We start from the raw sequence: 20,373 nt of genomic DNA, 5'->3' as shown, positions 1-20,373 counted from the left end.
CCTGACCTATCTCACAGGGTTGATGTAACAATAAAATGGAAAGGCGGGGGGGGGGTAATATGTGCACCACCTTGTGCAACGTGGAGGAAAGGTGAGATATAAATGCAATAATAAATAAATACATTTCAGCTGCAGTACTCGTTCTGAGTAAGGATGTCATCAGTAGCGGCAGTGTGAAGTGATGGGAGTCGGCGATAGTAATTTCTTGGTAGCATCACCCTCAGCCTCCTTTGGCGTCTGCCATGTGCTTTATAGGCAGATGCCTGAAAGATGCTCTGGCGCTTCAGCAAAAGCCCTCCCCTCTCATTTGGAGCAATGAGGAGGTGTCGCCTGCAGTGGCAGTGGGGAGCAGACAGTGTCCGGGGAGTGAAGACTTTTTAAAATAAATAAATAAATAAATAATTTCTTTACTGTTCGAGGCCCCCTCTGGATTACTTTGTGCCCCCCTGGGGATCACGGCCCCCAGGATGGGAACCACTGCTCTACATTTCTGCAACAATCTGCAGATTTTTTTTAAAAAAAAATCCTCATGGAAATTCTTCAGCATTTTAATGCAAATTTCATCCTACTAAACACTTTTTTGTATGCTGTTTTGACTCATAGACATTTTTGCAAGCATTTTCTCCTAATACAAAGCATTTTTGTATGTTATTTTCACTGATACACTGTATTCATTTTTATGCACATTTTCCCCTAATACATGCATTTTGTAAACATTGTTTGTTTGTTTGAAAAACTGCATTACAAAACTTGAATAAGTGCTAATTTTGAAGGATAGCTGTGTTTCAGTTCTCATATTGTTTCAGAAAGGACAACTTTCATAAATTCTTCTTTAAATTGGAACTGAATCAAATTTCTCCCCCATCCCTAGTTCAAGCCACCAAGGCCAATGGTCAGGGGTGATGGGAGTTGTAGTCCAGCAATATCTGAAAGAAGGAGCACCAGATGCAGTGTTCAACTTAGATAGGGGAAACTTCACTTTACATCCTCACAAGCCACAAAGCTTACTGGGTGATCTAGGAACAGTCACTGTCTCTTAGCCTAACCTATCTTACAGGGTTGTTGGGAAGTTAAAAAGGTTTGTGTGATGTCCCTGCATTTTAATATCTGTAAATATGGTAAGTGCGGGTTTATTAAGTGATATATGGTAAGTGACTGAGTAAGAGGGGGGAGTACATGGGCTAGAATGCTGGAGAATAATAATAATAATAATAATAATAAAAAACTTTATTTCTACCCCGCCCTTTTTCCAATAGGACTCAGAGCGGCTTACAACTAAAAACAACACCAATTAAGACATACAGAAGTATACTATTAAAAAAGAATTAAACTATGAGAAAAATTAAAACCATAAAATATAGGTTAAGAACAGCAGACAATTTAAAATAATAAAATCATATAATGTAGTCAATGAAACCTATGACGCTTAATCCTGGTCGTTCTCTATCCCAAATGCCCGTTGAAATAAAACAGTCTTTACTTGTCGCCAGAAAGACGGCAAGGAGGGAGCAGATCGCACCTCACTCAGAAGGGAGTTCTACAGCCTAGGGGCGGCCACCGAAAAGGCCCTATCTTGTGTCCACGTCATATGTGCTTGTGAAGGTGTGGGGAACACAAGAAGGGCCTCACCTGAAGATCTCAAATCCCGGACAGGTTCATGTAGGGAGATACGATCTGTCAAATAGCCTGGACCTGAGCCGTATAGGGCTTTGTAGGTCAAAACCAGCACTTTGAATTGTGACCGGAAACAAATCGGCAGCCAGTGGAGCTGTTGTAACAGGGGAGTTGTATGGTCCCTGTAACCAGCCCCGGTTAGCACTCTGGCTGCAGCTCTTTGTACCAATTTAAGTTTCCGAACAGTCTTCAAAGGCAGCCCCACATAGCGCGCGTTACAGTAGTCTAAGCGGGATGTAACCAAGGCATGCATCACCCTAGTCAGATCAGGCAGCTCCAGGAACAGGCGCAGCTGGCACACCAGTTTTGATTGGGCAAATGCGCTCCTGGATACAGCAGCAATCTGGAACTCCAAATTCAAAGCTGAGTCCAGGAGTACACCCAAACTGCGAACCTGAGACTTCAGGGGGAGTGCGACCCCATCCAGCACTGGTTGAATCCCTATTCCCTGATCTGCCCTCCAACTGACCAGGAATACCTCTGTTTTGTCAGGATTTAATCTCAACTTGTTTGCCCTCATCCAGTCCATCACTGATGCCAGACACTGGTTTAGGACCTGTACGGCTTCCTTGGCCTCAGGTGGAAAAGAGAAATAGAGTTGAGTGTCATCAGCATACTGATGGCACCGAACCCCAAAACCCCGGACAACCTCTCCCAGCAGTTTCATGTAGATGTTAAATAACATGGGGGACAAAACTGAACCCTGAGGGACCCCATAGGTCAATGGCCAAGGGGTCGAGCAGGAGTCCCCCAGTACCACCTTCTGGGTTCGGTCCTCCAGGAAGGTCTGGAGCCACTGTAACACAGTGCCCCCAAGTCCCATCTCAGCAAGGCGGCCCAGAAGGATACCATGATCGATGGTATTGAAAGCTGCTGAGAGGTCCAGTAGAACCAGCAGAGACACACTCCCCCTGTCCAGTTCTCTGCATAGGTCATCCACCAAGGCGACCAAAGCCATCTCTGTCCCATAGCCAGGCCTGAAACCAGATTGAAATGGATCCAGATAATCCGTATCATCCAGGAATCTCTGGAGTTGGGCGACCACCACACGCTCTATTATCTTGCTTAAAAATGGAATATTGGAGACTGGCTGGTAGTTACCTAGTAAAGAGGGATCCAGGGAGGGCTTTTTCAGCAGTGGTCTTATAACTGCCTCCTTTAAGCATGATGGAATTCTGCCTTGTTCTAGATAGGCATTAACTACTCCCCTGACCCAATCGACCAGTCCCCCTCTGGTACTTCTAATGAGCCAGGAAGGGCAAGGGTCCAGTACACACGTGGTGGCACGCGCCGCTCCAAGGATCTTGTCCACATCCTCGGGCAAAACAAGTTGAAAAGAATCCATTTTAATTGGACAAACAGACGCTGAAGTTACATCCTCAGAGACTGTATCAATTTTAGCGTCCAAGTCAGAGCGAATCTGAGCGACTTTGTCCACAAAGTGCCGTGCAAATTCTTGACAGCGGTCTGCTGAGTGGTCAGAATTACCCTCACAGGGGCTGGAACTTAAAAGCCCCCTAACCACTCGAAACAGTTCCGCTGGACGGCTCCCAGCAGATGCAATGGAGGCCGAGAAGAAAGATTTCTTCTTAGCCCATACTGCCTCGGAGTAGGCTTTCAAATAGGCTCTAGCCCGAGATCGATCAGCTTCGCCCAGAGTCTTCCGCCAACATCACTCTAGTCCCCGTCTGACACGTTTCATCACCACCAGCTCCTTGGAAAACCATGGAGAATGTTGGATGATTATTGGCTGAGTGTTTGAATGGCTGAAGGTATAAATGAGAGGATGACAGTTGAGTTCAGGGGGAGTTGTTGGAGAGGAGAGTTGTTGAGAGGAGTGACTGGCAGAGTTCTGAGAGGTTTGGATTATAGTTGGCTGGTATTTAGGCAGAGTATATAAAACTGGAAACATAACGAGTGACACTATATGAAACCATACGCTTGTTGGACATTCCTAAAGTAATCTTGTTATTTCCTGGTGTTATCAAATAAATACTTTTATTGGTTTACCAAAAGCCTGATCCTTGGCTGGGGATACACAGACCAGAAGGGAGGACAGGGTAATTACCAAAGCTGGAGGGAAACTGTATCAAATAAATGGTGGCAGCGGTGAAGGGAGATATTGTAACATCGTCAAGTATCCAGAGTAACCCAGGATTGTATGCTTTATAGACAAAGTTACAAGAGGGTTGTGGACGGCAAGGGCACCCAGACACAAAGTAACAACAAGCCGTAGGGAGACTAAGGCGAAGTCTCTAGCAGTATGTTTACAGGGAGTGGCTGGTGGTGCTGCCTAGCAGTGGGATCTTGTGAGATCTGTGCTAGAGCGTGTGAGAGAACAAATAAAAACCGAGATCCTGACAGGTGGTGGCCCTGGTGGGAGTATCACACGTAGAGCCAGCTGGTGGGATCGTCACAGTTTGCCCTTCCCAAAACCAAAACACAGCTATCATTTTAAATTCTCATTTCTCCACATTTTGCAGTCAGGTTCTCCAGCCAAGTAATATGTATAAAAATGTATATAAATGTATAAAATGGTCAACCTACAAAAATACATTCTATTTGGGGAAACTGCAAAATTGTGTGTACAGAGACATTTGCACTAAAATGCTAGTGAATCTTCATGAGGACTTTATTAAAAAAAAACACAGACCAATAGTGAAATGCCAAGAACTGAACATTGGAAAAATGGGAAACTTTAAGTAACCAAAACTGACATATTCATTCTTATGTAAAACCATGTAGGCTGCCCTTGGAAGAAAGATGGGACAAAAAACTTTTTAAATTTTTTTTTAAAATGTGGACATCATAGATTTTTGATGTCGATACTGAATCATGATCAGACGGTGGAGAAAGAAGCAGACAGACAAGAGGGTATCTGCATCAGGAGCACAGAAGAGGAGGAGGAAAAGGAATCAGAAAGATGCATAACAGATGCCCAGAGGACGATCATCCTTGGCTGAAAATGAAATAGACTGCCTTCAAGTCAATCCCGACTTATGGTGACCCTCTGAATAGGGTTTTCATGGTAAGCGGCCAGAGTCGGCCAGTTGCATTCCGGTCTGTTGGGATCGGTTTCAGCCTCTTCTCTCTGAGGAAGTGGACAAGGTGCTCGGTACTGTGAAGCCAACCACCTGTCTGGTTGATCCTTGCCCTTCATGGCTCATCATGAGCTGTAAAGAGAGACTGAGCGAAGGGATCAAGGCGGTGGTGAATGCATCCTTGCAAGAGGGTGCAATGCCATCAGCCCTCAAGGAAGCGGTAATAAAGCCCATCCTAAAAAAACTGTCCTTGGATCCCCAGGAGTTAAACAACTTTCGCCCAGTCTCTAACTTACCATTCTTGGGCAAGGTGATTGAGAGGGTGGTGGCTTCGCAGTTACAGACACACTTGGAGGAAATGGATTATTTAGATCCATACCAATCGGGTTTTAGGACTGGTCATGGTACAGAAACAGCCTTGGTCGCTCTGGTAGATGATATGAGGAGGGCATTGGATAGGGGTGAATACACCTTCCTTGTCCTCCTGGACCTTTCAGCGGCTTTCGATACCGTTGACCATGGTATCCTCTTAAATCGCCTAGAGGGATTAGGAATAGGAGGCACTGTCTTGCAGTGGTTCCGTTCCTATCTCTCGGATAGGCAGCAACGGGTGGCATTGGGAGATGAGGTTTCAGACCCTTGGCCTCTTCATTGTGGAGTGCCACAGGGCTCTATCCTCTCTCCCATGCTATTTAACATCTATATGAAACCGCTGGGAGCAATCATCAGGAGTTTTGGGTTGCAGATGACACTCAGCTCTATCTCTCCTTTAAGTCCTCACCAGAGTTGGCTGTGAATACCATGTCCAAGTGCCTGGAATCCGTAAGTGGATGGATGGGAGAGAACAGGCTGAAGCTGAACCCCGACAAGACTGAGGTATTACTTGTGGGAGATAAAAGGAAATTAGGAATTACTGACCTGATGCTTAATGGGGTAAATTTGCCCCTGAAGGACCAGGTCCGCAGTCTTGGGGTCATTTTTGACTCCCAGCTGTCCATGGAGGCTCAGATTACAGCCGGGCAGCTTGGTATCAATTACATCTGATACGGAGACTGCAACCCTATCTTCCTGGTCATCTGCTCCCCCAAGTGATACATGCGCTGGTCTCCTCTCGCTTAGACTACTGCAATGCGCTCTACGTGGGGTTACCCTTGAAAACGGTCCAGAAATTACAGCTGGTACAGAATGCGGCGGCACGCTTGATCACGCATAGCCATTGCTGGGATCACATTACCCCAGTGTTATTAGATCTTCACTGGCTACCAGTTGTCTACCGGGCCCAATTCAAGGTGTTGGTGCTGACCTTTAAAACCCTATATGGTTTCGGCCCAGTATATCTGAAGGAACGCCTCCAGAATCACCGATTATGCCGCCTGACGAGATCAGCCTCGCAAGACCTTCTCTCGGTCCCACCTGTGAGAACAGCTAGGCTGGTGCGGACCAGAGAGAGGGCATTTTCTATTGTGGCCCCCACCCTCTGGAACTCACTCCCTTTTGATCTCAGACATGCTCCCTCCCTGTCCAGCTATCGCCGAGCCTTGAAGACCTGGCTGTTCAGGCAGGCCTACAAGATTGAGACAGAGTAATTTATGAATTAAAGGATGGTTTTTTAATTTTAAAATTTGATGATGTTATTATATATATATGTATTGTTTTATTCTTGTTGTTCGTCGCCTAGAATGTCCCTAACCCGGACAGATATGCGACTGAAAAATAAAATTTATTATTATTATCATTATTATTATTAAGAGGTGGTTTACCATTGCCTTCCTCTGAGGCTGAGGTAGTGACTGGCCCACGGTCGCCTAGTGAGCTTCATGGCTGTGTGGGGATTCGAACCCTGGTCTCCCAGATCGTAGTCCAACACTCTAACCACTACTCCACACTATCTCTCCATCCTTGGCTAGAATACAGCGTATTAGAATGTGAAGGCTTTGTGCCCGCCCGCCCTTCGCCAGTGACTGCAGCACAAATCCCTCTTGAAATTCTGGAACCCATTAAAGATACCAGTCTGAGCCCTGTGGACTTCAGAGAAAATTTCCCTGCATGTGACACCCCCATCCTGCACATATTAATGTGATCATAATTTCCTATCCAGGGAGATCAGGGCTGCAGCTGGAGGAGGGAGGTGGGGGTGACAGGGCCTCGTGGTAACCCAAGACTTCAGAATAAGTTCCTGCCTCAGGTGGGGGAATGTGCCTCTCTTCTGATATTTAAATGTAAAGCTGGAACTAGGTGTTCAGGCTCAAACAGAACATTTCATTGATGTGTTTCCCTCTGACATGCAAAACTAAAGTGGGGAGATAGATGCTTAATTGGCCATTTTCTCCCTGTGACCCCTCCCCTCCTCCCCAGCAAAGAGGAAAAGCAGTGGGATGGAGGAAAAGAACCAGAACTTGGGGGCAGAGCATCTGCTTTGCATGCAGGGAAGTCTCAGGTAGGATCCTTAGCATCTCCAGGCAAGGCTGGGAAAGTTTCCTCTCTAAAACTCTGGAGAGCTGCTGCAAGTCAGTGTGGACAATACTGAGCTAAATGGACCAATGGTCTGACTCAATATAAAACAGTTTCCTATGTACGATAAAACATTTAGTTCCAGACATTGAAACAGTATCACTGTCTAGCTGCCTGTTGTCTGCATGGGTGTAAATACGAGTGAACTTTAATGATGCCAGAGGCCAGTCATGCTGAAATTAGATCATCTAACAGCAGCTGGTTGGCTAATCAGGACTCCACACTCCCGGTTCTCTCGCAGGCAAACACTACTCTGCCCAGCTGGGTTACAGATCCTCATCTACTTTTCGCTGCTCTTAGGTAACTGCTGCTACATTCAGGATGCAAACCCCATGCATAGTGTCCCACTGAACTCTGTAAGACTTGCTTCCAAGTAAGCATACATAGGATTGGGCTGCAAGATTATGGTCACGAGGGTACTTACAACCCAATCCTGTTTCCTAGGCCGGAAGTATTAATAGGGCTCACTACCAATCAAATATAGATAGGATTGCAGCCTTAGGTGGCAGCAATATCCCGCTGAAACCATAAAAGGCAGCAGGAAAAAAAAACGCCAGGCTGTGTCACTTAAGAGAGCAGGAAGCCAATGGGCAGTTGAGCGTGGTAGAGTTGACAGAAGTTAAGAAAGGGCAAGGATGCAACAGAAAATGTAAGCAAAATAATATCTAAGTCACATCCACACCATGCATTTAAAGCAATCTTATACCACTTTTAGCAATCATGGCTTCTCCCCCAAAATCTTGGGAACTGTAGTTTGTTAAGGGTGCTGAGAGTCGTTAGGAGAGCCCTCACAGAGCTATAATTCCCAGCACCCTTAACAAACTACAGTTCCCAGGATTCTTTAGGGGAAGCTGTGACTGCAAAAGTGGTATAAGAGTGCTCTAAATGTATGGTGTGGATGTGACCTTTTAAAAAATATTTATATTCTGCCTTTCCTGGCATTTAAGAAAGTTAACAAGAGCAGACTAAAACAGTGGGTAGCATTCAATGCTAGTCCTAATCAGAGCAGACCCAGTGAAATTGAGAGACATGATCAACTTAGGTTCATTAATTTCAGTGGGTCTGCTGTGAGTAGGACTTAGTTGAATACAACCCTGTGGATTACAACAAAATACATTACTAAATAAATAAATATTTATTATTCAGCTATTACTACTGCTTCTTTATAAATTGCCTTGCCACTCAAAGATCTCAAGGTTACTTGCAACAACAAAAACGAATCAGTAATTCCCAATAAGTAATCCTACTTTCCCCTATTCCCCAGGTACATCAGTATAGTCACTGTTACCACAACAAGCCAACAAAAACCATCAAACAGCAGGAGATAAAATGAACAGTAAAATACCTGGGAGTAGAGGAAAATCTTGGCGTGGCTTCAAAAAGATAGCACCAGGCGGGCCTCCCTTGGACAAGCATTCCACAGTCAAGGAGCCACTATCAAAAAGGCTCCATCTCTTGTAGCCACTCTTCCACCTCTGCCAGAGGGGGCGCTAGGAAGAAGGCCTCTGGATTCCGATGATGACCTAAGAATCCAGGCAAGTTCATACAGGAAGCAATGCTCCATAAGGTATGGGGATCCAAAGATGTATAAAGCTTTATAATTCAAAATTGGAATTGTTTTGGAGGCCCATGCATCTGGGCCAGAACCAGTGCAATAGACTTCAAAGACCAACATCTGTGGTCTGAGGCATATAAAAGCTACAGTGAACAGCACCGCAGATGATCCTGTAAATCAAAAATCAGTGAAGCATGGCAGCTTAAAGCTATGTGGGTGGCGAGGTGGTCCGTTGTCATTTCTTAAGACTCTATTATGGCTCTTTGTATCAGACTAGATCCTTAGAGTGATTTATAGGCAGGCCGACAGGCTAACACAAGGCCCCTTTGCCCTGAAGAGACAAGCTTTTGCAACTTATAAATCACCCCTCCCTCCAGGGCAGTGACCCCTGCTGTGGTGTCATTACCCTTAGCATTACAAAATGCACACTCCAACATATTAGATTTATTATTTTATAAATCACTTAGGGGATGGTCAGGCTTTTTTCTTTTCATTTTTAAAAGGTGGCTGTTGTTTGACCTGCCAGTGCTGGGTTCTGCTGTTGACTCAACATGCAGCGCCAGAATTCTAGAGTCATCACGCTACCTCACAAGGCCCCCAAGGATAGTAATATAAATGTATAATTCTTTGCCTCCCCTCCCCACACACACACACCAGTCCATGGGACAACAGGTATGTCCTAACCTCAAGGTCAACATTGTAGAGCCAAAGTGCAAAATTGTGTGCATGTGTGTGAGAGAGAGATAAATATAGAATCAAGGAAATGTTGCCTATGAATATATGCTCACCCCACTCACATCCATTAACAACATTAACAATGTGGTGCCTCCCCCCAATGTTGTGGATTCCAGCTCCCCATAGCCCTAGCCAGCAAGGCTAATGGCTATGGATGATGGGAGTTGTAGTCCAAAATATCTAGAGGGCACCACATTGGTTATCACTGCATTAACACTTCCACTGGTAAGAAAATAACAGCACCTTGGCTTTTTCTTTTACCTGTAGCACCAGCCTGACAGACAGAAATTAAACAGGTAAAGCTTCCCTATCACTTTACTTCCATGCTAGAAAAAGAGTTGTGCATTTTATTTCTGTAAGGTTTTGTAGGTCACCTCACAATAAGTTACGTTATGCTCCTACTGCTTCTTGGGAAGTCTTTTAAACTGCAGCACTATACCCATTTAACCTAGGATGTCAATGGGACTTACTTCTGAGTAGACACATAGATGACTGTGCTAGGCTGCAATCTTATACACAGTTACTCAGGTGTAAGTCTTATTGAGCTCATGCATAAGATGGCACTTTTAAAAGATTGTTTTTGTTTTACTGATACCTTAAAACAAAGAATCTTGTCACTCTCATGGCACCTTCAAGACCAACAAATTTATTTTGGGCATAAACTTACTTGAACTCAAACCTATTTGTATTATTACTTTATTTATTTTTTATCATAGCTTGCCTTGAGCAGTTCAGAGCAATGTACAGAGTAAAACATAAGCAGCTAAGGGTGCAATCCAACTCACCTTTCTGCCGGGCTGGGGTGAGTTGGATGCCATGGATCCCTGCTTACACTGGCAGGGTCCCTGCTGAGGTGGGCTCTGCCAGCACCAGCCCTCTGCCGAGGTGCTGCCAGCAGCCAACAGCCCAGCTAATAAAGCCCCTGCAGCAGCCATGACAACAGGGTGTGGAGGAGTTGTGTGTGTGTGTGGGACTTATACAAGATCCTCCTCGTGTTCAGAGCCCTTCCCCGGGTTCTGCTCCATCCTGAAACACTGCTGGCCAAAAGGCCAGTGGAGTAAAAACTTGTAATGGGCCTCTAAGGGGAGCACTTACTTCCCAGGAAGCTGATTCATGGGAGCCAGTGCTTCCCTGATGGTTCGTGTGCATGGCTCCCAACTAGGGTTGCCAGGCTCATGGCCTGAGACTGATCCTGTATCTTTAGAAGAGAAAGTCAGCCAAGTGCAGGTGTTCTTGCAACCCTGCAATGAGAAAAACCACAAGGTGGAATTCTCCATTCCCTCTGCACAACTTTGAAAGATACAGAAGACCTCTTGGACTGGGCCTGGCAACCGAAAGGTCTTCTGTATCTTTAAAAGTTATGCAGGGGGAAGGGAGAATTCCACCTTGTGGTTTTTCCCATTACAGGGTTGCAAGAACACCTGCACTTGGCTGACTTTCTCTTCTCCTAAAGATACAGGATCAGTCTCAGGCCATGAATCTGGCAAACCCTACTCCCAGCAGAACCGACATTCAGCCAGGTCAGCAGCTCCCGAGCAGGAGAAGGATCTCAATGAACTTTCCAGCAGCTCCTCCTTCTCCAGCTCCCCGCTATTTGGATTACTCTGTAAAGCTGGTATAGCACAGTGGGGAGGAGAGCCTGGCTGGGAGTCCAGAGTCTGTGAGTTCAAATCCCCACTTGTGTCTCCTGGGTGTGAAGGGCCAGCTAAAGATCACCCCACAGTGAGTGGCTCAGGGGTTACGTGCCCTGCCACCTGTGTAGCCATGGGCAAGCTGTATAGTCCCAAGGAGCCCAGTTGCCCCCCAGCTGGCAGTGGCTGGTGGTTGGTGCAGCTGTGGCAAGCTGAGCAGGCCCTAGCCAGCTGGGGAGGACTAGCCTCAGAGGGAGGCAATGGTAAACCCCCTCTGAATTCCGCTTTCCATGAAATCCCTATTCATAGGGTCGCCATAAGTTGGGATGGACTTGAAGGCAGTCCGTTCCCATTCTATAAAGCCGGAATCCTTACCCTCACTTACCATGAAGAAAGTAAAAGACAGAGAAAAGAAATAGCAGTACAGCTACTCAATGAGGATGGCAAAATCGTAACAGATGACAAAGAAAAGATAGAAGTGCTCAATTCCTACTTTTACTCAGTCTTCCCCCAAAAGAGGGTCTATGACCCTCCTGGGAAACATGAAGTTGAAGGGGCAGGATTGCAACTTGAGATTGACAGACAAATGGTCAAGGAATACCTAATCATTTTGAATGAATTCAAATTCAAATCTCTAGGGCCCAATGAACTGCATCCTAGAGTACTGAAAGAACTGGCTGAAGAATTCTTGGGACTGCTGTCTATTATTTTTGAGAGATCATGGAGGATGGGTGAAGTGCAAGATGACTAGGAGGACTAATGTCCCTATCTTCAGAAAGGGCAAAAAAGAGGAACCTGGGAACTACAGACGAGTCAGTCTGACATTGATCCCTGGGAAAATTCTGGAGCAGATTATAAAGCAGTCAATCTGTAAATGAAATGGACTGCCTTCAAGTCGATTCCAACTTATGGCGACCCTATGAATAGGGTTTTCATGGTTAGCAGTACTCAGAGGTGGTTTTACCATTGCCTTTCTCTGAGGCTGAGGCACTGACTAGCCCAAGGTCACCCAGTGAGAGCTTCATGGCTGTGTGGGGATTCAAACCCTGATTTCCCAGGTTGTAGTCCAACCCTCTAACCACTATGCCACACTGGCTTGGTCAGTCTGTAAGCGCCTTGAAAACAATGCAGTGATTACTAAAAGTCAACATGGATTCATCAAGAACAAATCCAGCCAAACTAATCTTATCTTGGTTTTTTTATTGGGTAACCTCCCTTGTAGACTGTGGGAATACTGTGGACATAATATATCCTGACTTCAGCAAAGCTTTTGACAGAGTGCCCCATGATATTCTGATTAGCAAGGTAGTTAAATGTGGGCTGGATGGAACAACTATAAGGTGGATCTACAGTTGGCTACAGAATCGTACTCAAAGAGTGCTTATCAATGGTTCCTCCTCAAACTGGGGGAGGTAGCTAGTTGGGTATTACAGGGCTCCTTCCTGGGCCCAGTGCTCTTCAACATTTTTATTAATGAGGTGCAAGGAAATGCTTATTAAATCTTTTCCCCAAACCAATTTCCTCTTTTCCTCATCAAAAGGAGGCTACCTACTATTTCTTTTTTTATTTTAAATATAGGGATTTGCATGCTTTTTTTTGAAGCTGCATGACAGGCAGGAGTCCAACAGGTAAAGCTTCCTTTCCCATCAACTACATCGTCACTGCTTTTTTGGGTGGTGGTTGCTGAAGCTTGATCAGTTGAATTTCTGCCTGTGCGGATGGTGTCGAGAGGATGAAAGGTGGCTCCAGTCAGCTGTCCTCCTTTCCCACAGAGTCCCCTTCTCTTTCCCGCCCTTTCCCAGCTGGCTTCTGATTGGCTCCTTTGCTTCTCTACCTCCCTCACGTGACCACAGAACCAGCGTCTGTTTCTCTCTCTTATCTCAGCCGCCTCCATTCCTCGAATTCCCCTTCGGAGAAAAAGAGAGGAGGTTGGGCGCCAGAGGGAGCGGACTTTGATTGGTTCTCTGCTACCCCTCCCTTCCTTTCTTCCTCCCTCCACGTGCGCGCGCGCGCGCACGCACGCTCGCTGCTCGCTGCTTCGCAGTTTCTTTCTCGTCCCCTCCCATTCCTTTCGTCCTCGGGTTGCGCGCTGGCGTGGAATATTGAGGCACGTGCGTGCGCGCGCACTCCGAGCGCACTCTGCTCGCTCTCTTGCCCAATGTGGCACGCGGGAGTTGCGAGGCTGCGTTGCTGTTGCTGGGGCGGCTGGCTGGCTTAGCAGGCAGCGGGCAGATCAGGTCAGTGGACGAGGGAGGTGGGCTGCGTGTGTGTCTTTTCTTGTTTTTTTTCTCCGCTTTGATCAGAAACAGTATTGCACCGAATTGCAGTGTGTGTGTGTGTTGTTTGCATATCTATATATATCTATATATATAGGCGTACTGCATAAGAGAAAAAGAGGCATACAATGTATGTTTGCATTGTCTAGCTCATTGTACTGCAAGGCAGGGCTTCTTGCACACACGTGCGGTCTCCGTCTGCGATCTTGGGTAGGTCTGCAACATTGTAAGCAGGCGGGGAAGGGATTGCTTTGTTTTAGTTTTATTTTGCTTGTGTGCGTGGGTGACGTGCAGGAGGGGAGTGGGGGGACGGCAGACGCCCGCCTGTTACGCGCGCGGTAAAATCTATAAACGCATGCGTTGGAGGTGGGGTGAAACACGCTACCCAGCAGAGAATTCCCCAGAAGCCTCCGCCTTCACTCTCGCCGCCCCGACTTTTCGGGGGGGGGGCAACCTTAGGATGAGCTGAGGATCGAGGGAAGACCTTCGCCGTGTTGGACGGGAGGGTGTCGCATGCAACGGAGTGGCAATTTGCACGGTAGTTCTTTGTAGCCAGACGCTTTTCTTTTTCCTCTTTATGTTGGATTGCACCGTGCTTGCGCATGAGGGGAAGGCCACCTGAATGATTCGCCATCAGTGCAAACGGCATGATTTTGGGGGTGGGGGGGTTGCTGTGCCATTTGCTGGAGGACAGGGAGCTTTTGTCGTGCTGTCAGCACAAACTGGAGCACCCCGGAATGTGGGCTGAGCCCAGCCATGTGGCGTTCAGTCTGATGAAGGGCTGGTGTGATCATTTGACAGGGTACCCCACTCACATCTCTTTGCTGTACAACCTCAGAGGTGCTGAGCGCTAGAATAGCGTCTGCAAGATGAATCTAGTCGCATGGATGGCGGAAACAGCCCCAGACCTGATTCGCTTTAATTTGAACACAGCCCTGATTGATGTCATCTGATGTCACAGTCCTGATTGATGTGCGCCAGCTGGGTTGCGTGGCTCAGTCCTGAGGTTTGAGGTCAACCCGAAAACTTTCTTTTGTTTCATTTATCGTGTTAACCAGCCCTTGCCCACCCGGTGCCCTCTAGGTGCTCTGAACTATAGTTCCCCTCAGCCCAGCCAAATGCTCTAGTTGCATAAATGGGCTAGTATAGCTGACGACACTCGCAGGTTCATTAGTCCTCACTACAAAAGGGCAACTGAAAAGATTTTAGGCTGTTGGGAGACTGTTTGGAGCTGTTCCACCCCAGTTGCTTTGTTTTGGGGGCGGGGGCGGGGGCGGGAGACGGTGTGTTGAAGAAGAAATTGTTTAGCCTTTACATCAGAACAGCCCTTGAAAATCTGGCCAAAGGTGCATCCAGTCTGTCAGCCAAACGCTTTGGAGGAAGCTCACAAGCGAGGCACGGAGGCAATAGTCCCCTTCTGTTTTCTGTGTTATTGCTGCATGTGGAGGTTCTAATCAGGCCAAGACTAATAGTTGCTGGTAGATTAGCCTCACAGAGGAAGCTGCTCCAGACTGAGGCCCTGACTGGCAGCTGCTCTCTGAGGTTTCAGACAAGGAGCCCTTCCGATTCATACTTGGAGATGACATTGTGGGGATTTGAAAATGAATGAAATGGACTGCCTTCAAGTCGATCCTGACTTATGGCTACCCTATGAATAGGGTTTTCATGGTAAGTGGTATTCAGAGGGGGTTTACCATTGCCTCCCTCTGAGGCTAGTCCTCCCCAGCTGGCTAGGGCCTGCTCAGCTTGCCACAGCTGCACAAGCCAGCCCCTTCCTTGTCCCCAACTGCCAGCTGGGGGACAACTGGGACTATGCAGCTTGCCCACGGCTGCACAGGTGGCAGGGCACGTAATCCCTGAGCCACTCACTGTGGGGGTGATCTTTAGCTGGCCCTTGACACCCAGGAGACACGAGCGGGGATTTGAACTCACAGACTCTGGACTCCCAGCCAGGCTCTCCTCCCCACCGTGCTACACCAGCTGTGTGGGGAATTGAACCGGGGACCTTTTCCATGCACACAGTAGATGCTCCACCACTCTGCTATGGCCCTTCTCTTAATTTCCCAGGTTGCTTTGAAAGCAGTCTTACAATGAGGCCATCTTTGTGTCTCATGGGAGAGCTGGTGGAGTTGAGTTCTGGCAATAAGGCTTTGATGTTTAAAGGGTTTTAAGTGGGTAGTTGTGGAGGTGTTCCCCAGAGGAGGAGGCGAGAAGACATTTGGTTAGAAACTTTCTCTGGCTGTTTGGTCAGTCTGTCAGTTGGAAGGCTAGATGTAGGGTGAGCAAGAGTGGGATGGGACATACTAATAGTGGAGAACCACTGGCCCCCAGGCCTAATTTGGCCACGGGGCCATTTTCTCCAAGCCATGCACAAAAAGACATGGCTCCCTGCAGAAAGCAGGTACCTGCAAGCCTCTGGGCCTTTGCCTACACGGTTTGTTTTCAGATCATCAGGGCAAAGGAAGTGGAGTTTCCAGGCGTTGCCAGTCAATGCTGATCATTGGTGCCTGCATAAGTCTGAGCCATTGATCGCATGGTTTGATTTCAAACTGTGCGGGCGATGGAAAATGCTTCAGTGATGGACCTGTCAGAATGGTCCACGGCAGTTCGGGGAGGTCAGGATCTGGTCCGCCATTGGGGTAAACCAAGGTGGATGGAATATTTACATTTCTGTAAGTTGCTCTTGTGTCTGCAAGGGAAGAGGCTGTTGTGAGGGAGAGACTGGTTATGTGCCTGGATCTTTCCCAGTTTGAACTTCCTGCTTGTAAAACAGGCTGTCAGCAGCTTCGTGATTTGTTTGCAACCACCACAAATGAAGTCATCTTGGAGGGAAAGCTAGTTTCTGGAGAAGAGGTGTATGTGGACAAGCCAGCCTAGTCCTCGCTGATCAGACTTTTCAGCTGTGTGTAACCAAGGATCATGGCAGAACAGCCAGTTGGGTGGGTGTCGCTTCTCGGGCACCAAACTTGCCAGTGATAACATCTAGTTTAAGGAGTTGTATCGGGATCTACAGAGAAATGGGCAAAAGGATTCGTGATGGGATTAAAAAGCGGGGAGGAACATGCACACAGTTGTAATCAACATGATTTCTGTTTGGAAAATTACACAGTCCTAAAACACTAAGCTTGCTCCTTTCAGGCAGGAACATCTGACAATGCCTTGGATGGGCCATGGAGAGTTCTTGTTCTGAACGTCACATGTGTAGTACCTGATTCCTGGGTGTGGTCCTTATGAAAATTGGGCAAAGTGGTCAAGATATGGGAGCACTTATGAATGGCCACATGGTAATTAATTCTAGGCAAGTTACTTAACAGATCCAGGGGAAAAAAAGGGGTCAGAAGGGGTGTGTGAATCTTCGCTATCACCCTGAATGAAATGCCATCTGTCTCTGGTAGACAGGGCATTTCCTAAATTAACTACCTGGCACCAGGATGGTAGCACCCAGTGGAGTATGTGAGTGCATGAATGGCTGTGAGGTCCACTGCTGAGTCCGCCTTGGCAACCCAAAGGGAAAGGGATTTTTACAACAAACCTGTGTTTTTTCTCCATAGGTGGTTATCAACTTAAAGAAATAGCTCACCTCTGGCAGTAAATTATATGATGTCTCTTTGTAAGCACGTTCAGTGACTAATTTGTTTGCCCAGTTACTCTCCTAGTTGTGTGCTCCATTTACTTAGCTAAAACCTTCATCTGCATTTGTGTGTCCAAAATTCACTTTGTACATGGAGCCAAGTGGGGTCCGCTAATTAATAATTTGTTTTAAGTGCACATCTATGAGAACTTCTTCCAAATTCCTGCTCTGCGCTGATTGATGGACTTAGTGAAAGGGATGAGATGGAAATAAAAGGTTAGGCTGGGTGCCTTTGGACCACCCCAGCAAACTCCTAAATTCTGAATTTGTTTTCAGTACCGCCATAGAATTGCTAGAGATTTGGGTTTGTGCTCAGCACAGAGCTTCTGCCAAAAATGGCAGCTCCGTTTCGAGTTCTCTCCTGGTTCCTGCGCATGTGTGGTAGCATGCACTGCCTGGTGTGACATCACGCCACAAGTACGGTAGCTTATTGGTAGCTCCTTGCGGGCAGATGTGGGGTGTGATGTCATTACGTTACAGAGTAAATGCTGCTTCCAAGGGCCCACAAAGTTTGTAATCGCTGCCACGGACCCTCCCCTCTGCATAGGAAGCTGCTGAGTCTATACTGAGTCAGAACATTGGTCCATCTAACTCAGTGTTGTACATGCTGATTTGCAGCGACTCTCCAAGGTGTCAGGCAGAGAGGCCTTCCCAGACCTACCTGGAGATGCCATTGGGGATTGAACCTGGCAGCCTGTGCATGCAAAGGAGATGCTCTGCCCCTGAACTATGGCCCCACCCCTTTGGGTTTGTTCTTGGCATGATGCCAAAAGTGGCAGCTGTTTTGAGGGGATTGTATCTCCGTTTGCACAGGGCTTCGGAAAGTGGGCTGATACCCGCCTCCACCCTTTTCCATCTCCAGATTCGGAGCTGGGAAGTGATATGGGCCAGAAAATTTTCCAGGGCTTTATTTTTCCATGGGAAGTTTTCCATTTTGTAAGTCAATTAGTAATAGTAAATAGATGCCAATTGCAAACACATTATTGGACAGCTTGGCGATCACAAAGGCTTTGTTAACTAAGGACAACTAAAATAAACACACCAAATTAGATTACTAAGACATCAGAAAAATTTTCCATGCAAACCAAAAAATATGCAAATTATCAGCATAATTTGCATAGGGAAATTTTCTGGAAAACCCACATCTCTGAAGCTGGAGGAACAAAGGAAGGGGTTGGTTCTGATGTTGGGCAGGTGAGGTGCTTAAAGTTATGTAGAGCTCAAATAGCTTCCCCAAGCTGTTGTCTTTAGCTGGGAACTGGAGAGGAGGGTGGGGATCTTCTCCAGAGTTGTCCTGAATTTCAGAACGTAGCTGTGGAGATGATCCCTCCCCATCTCCAAGCTGGAGAGGAAGGCTGGAACTCCTTGGGGATGACAGCAAGCAGAACTGTGGGCCGTAGTTGCAGCACATTATGAGTGATTTATTCTAGGGTGTGACATTGTCATAACACAGCGGTTCCCAAACTTTCCCCCCGTAGACCACTTGAAAATTGATGAGTGTCTTGGTGGACCATTTAATGATTTTTTACTGTCTGTTGTAGCAATTGCAATTCCGTATGAAATGAGCAATAAAAATGCAATTAAAAACCAGTATGAATATTCAGTGTGACAAACGTGCCGTATCCCATTTTCAACCACAAATGCACAGATACCTTGGACTACCTGAATGAAGTTTGCCATCTGCTGGTGGTCCATGGGCCGCAGTTTGGGAATCCTTCTCATATCACATGCTCCCTTGAACAACCAACGATGTTGCGCAAGGACAGGGAAGCATGTGATGTGACATTATGTAATGCTAACCATCACAGGGTGGCAGTGGTAGCCCCTGTGGCTCCAGTAAAGAGGTATGTCTTGGGACTGGGATCTCCATCTGTGCCTTAGGAGATGTCAGGCTAAAATTCTTGCTCAGCTGTGGACACTGTTACTCAGCTTAACATTCCTCATATTAGGTAGTTGTGAGGATAACTGAGAATTGCCTAACCCTTTGTCTGCAAATATATTCAGTGTTGTTACTAGGATTCCTTAGCAGTTGGGTAGTTTTGATTCTTAAATCTCAAGGTTCTTGTACTGCAATCCTAAAAACTAGCATCTGGCAGGGAAGGTCCATGTTCCCTATAATCTGAAATCCAATGGTGACATTATGAGTGGTGGATCTTTTAATGAAATCTGGGTGTGGAATTGGTTGCAGTTTAGACCGTGTTGGGCACAAGCGTAGATTGTGTGGTGTGTGTATAGTGCATGTGTGCACGTCCTGACAATCCTCAACATTCTTGCCCCCCGGGTAACCCCTGATAAGAAAAGAAACTTTGCAATCGGTATTAAATTATACAAGTCAAACAGATTTACACTTTATGTGAAATAATTCCCACCATTCCTTGGATAGTCAAAAGTGGGTTAGCACAAGCATCACAAAATAGAGTAAAAACAAGTGGTATTGCATAATTTATTCTGCTTTTTGTAATCATGGCAAAGGGCAAGGAACACTTGAGGAATCTAGAGTTCTCCTCCTTGCCAGCCAGCAGTTTTACTTAGTCAGCCGCTCTAGCTTCTGAGTTCTCACCACACATTCTCCACACACTCAAATATTCTTCACAAACATAAGGCCTCCAGTGGGGGTAGGAAACTTGTAGCCCTTCAGATGTTGTAGGATTCCCTATGCCATCAGCCCCAGGTCAGCATGGCCAGTGACCATGGATGGAGGTGGTTGAAGTCCTGCAGCACCTGGGGACCCATAGGCTACCTGTCCATGGCCTAGGACAGATGTGGGGAGCCTTTAACCCTCTGGATGTTGCTGAACTACAACTCCTATCAGCCCTAACAAGCATTGCCGGTGGCCAGGAATGTTGGGAGTTGTAGACTGAGACCTTTATTCCATTCTGCATCTTTACTAGAATTGTTTTAAATATATTTTAATTGTTTTATTGCTTGTTTGCCATCCTGAGCTCCTTTGGAGCAAGGTCAGGATATCCATTTAATGAACATTAACAGCAATAGTTCAGCAACATCTGAAGGACCGCAGGTTCCCTGCACCTGTCATAGAAGGTCGGCTTTTTAAAAGTGAAAGCTGAGAATCCTGACAATTATGCAAAGCCGTATTCCATTTTTCAGTTTTTTTTTATTCCTATGTTAGGTTAGAATCATGGGCCCCACTGAGCCCTAGGCAAGAGAATCTGGCATGCAACCCCCTATAAAACCCCTTTGCAGATTATACGCTTTAAAAATAATGCATTACTGTTGAAGGTCTTCATGCGTCATTCTGCACCGTCTGCAGATAGTGTCAAGTGCTGGATCTGCACTGTGGGAGACCTACAGCCAGGTG

General features: G+C 46.6%; 1 protein-coding gene and 1 long non-coding RNA gene across 4 annotated transcripts in view; one reads left to right on the top strand and one right to left on the bottom strand.

Annotated features, from left to right (window-relative positions):
• The window catches only part of LOC133375454 (uncharacterized), a 41,852-nt gene extending 32,953 nt beyond the window's left edge, over positions 1–8,899 (bottom strand). The window contains exon 1 of the long non-coding RNA XR_009760234.1: positions 8,572–8,899. This is a non-coding gene — a long non-coding RNA (uncharacterized LOC133375454). The remainder of the gene's footprint in view (positions 1–8,571) is intronic.
• Positions 8,900–13,195: 4,296 nt separating this feature from the next.
• The window catches only part of PTP4A3 (protein tyrosine phosphatase 4A3), a 149,602-nt gene continuing 142,424 nt past the window's right edge, over positions 13,196–20,373 (top strand). For 2 of the 3 annotated variants that reach the window (XM_061607057.1, XM_061607053.1), the window contains exon 1: positions 13,196–13,384. The gene's annotated coding sequence lies outside the window, so the exon portion shown is untranslated. Of the gene's footprint in view, positions 13,385–13,833; positions 13,962–20,373 lie in introns of those variants that run through there. The other variant, XM_061607056.1, reaches the window with a different exon arrangement.

This window comes from Rhineura floridana, chromosome 1 (assembly GCF_030035675.1).
Source record: "Rhineura floridana isolate rRhiFlo1 chromosome 1, rRhiFlo1.hap2, whole genome shotgun sequence".
Classification (NCBI taxonomy): Eukaryota; Metazoa; Chordata; class Lepidosauria; order Squamata; family Rhineuridae; genus Rhineura; species Rhineura floridana.
This window is presented reverse-complemented; position numbering and strand designations above follow the sequence as displayed.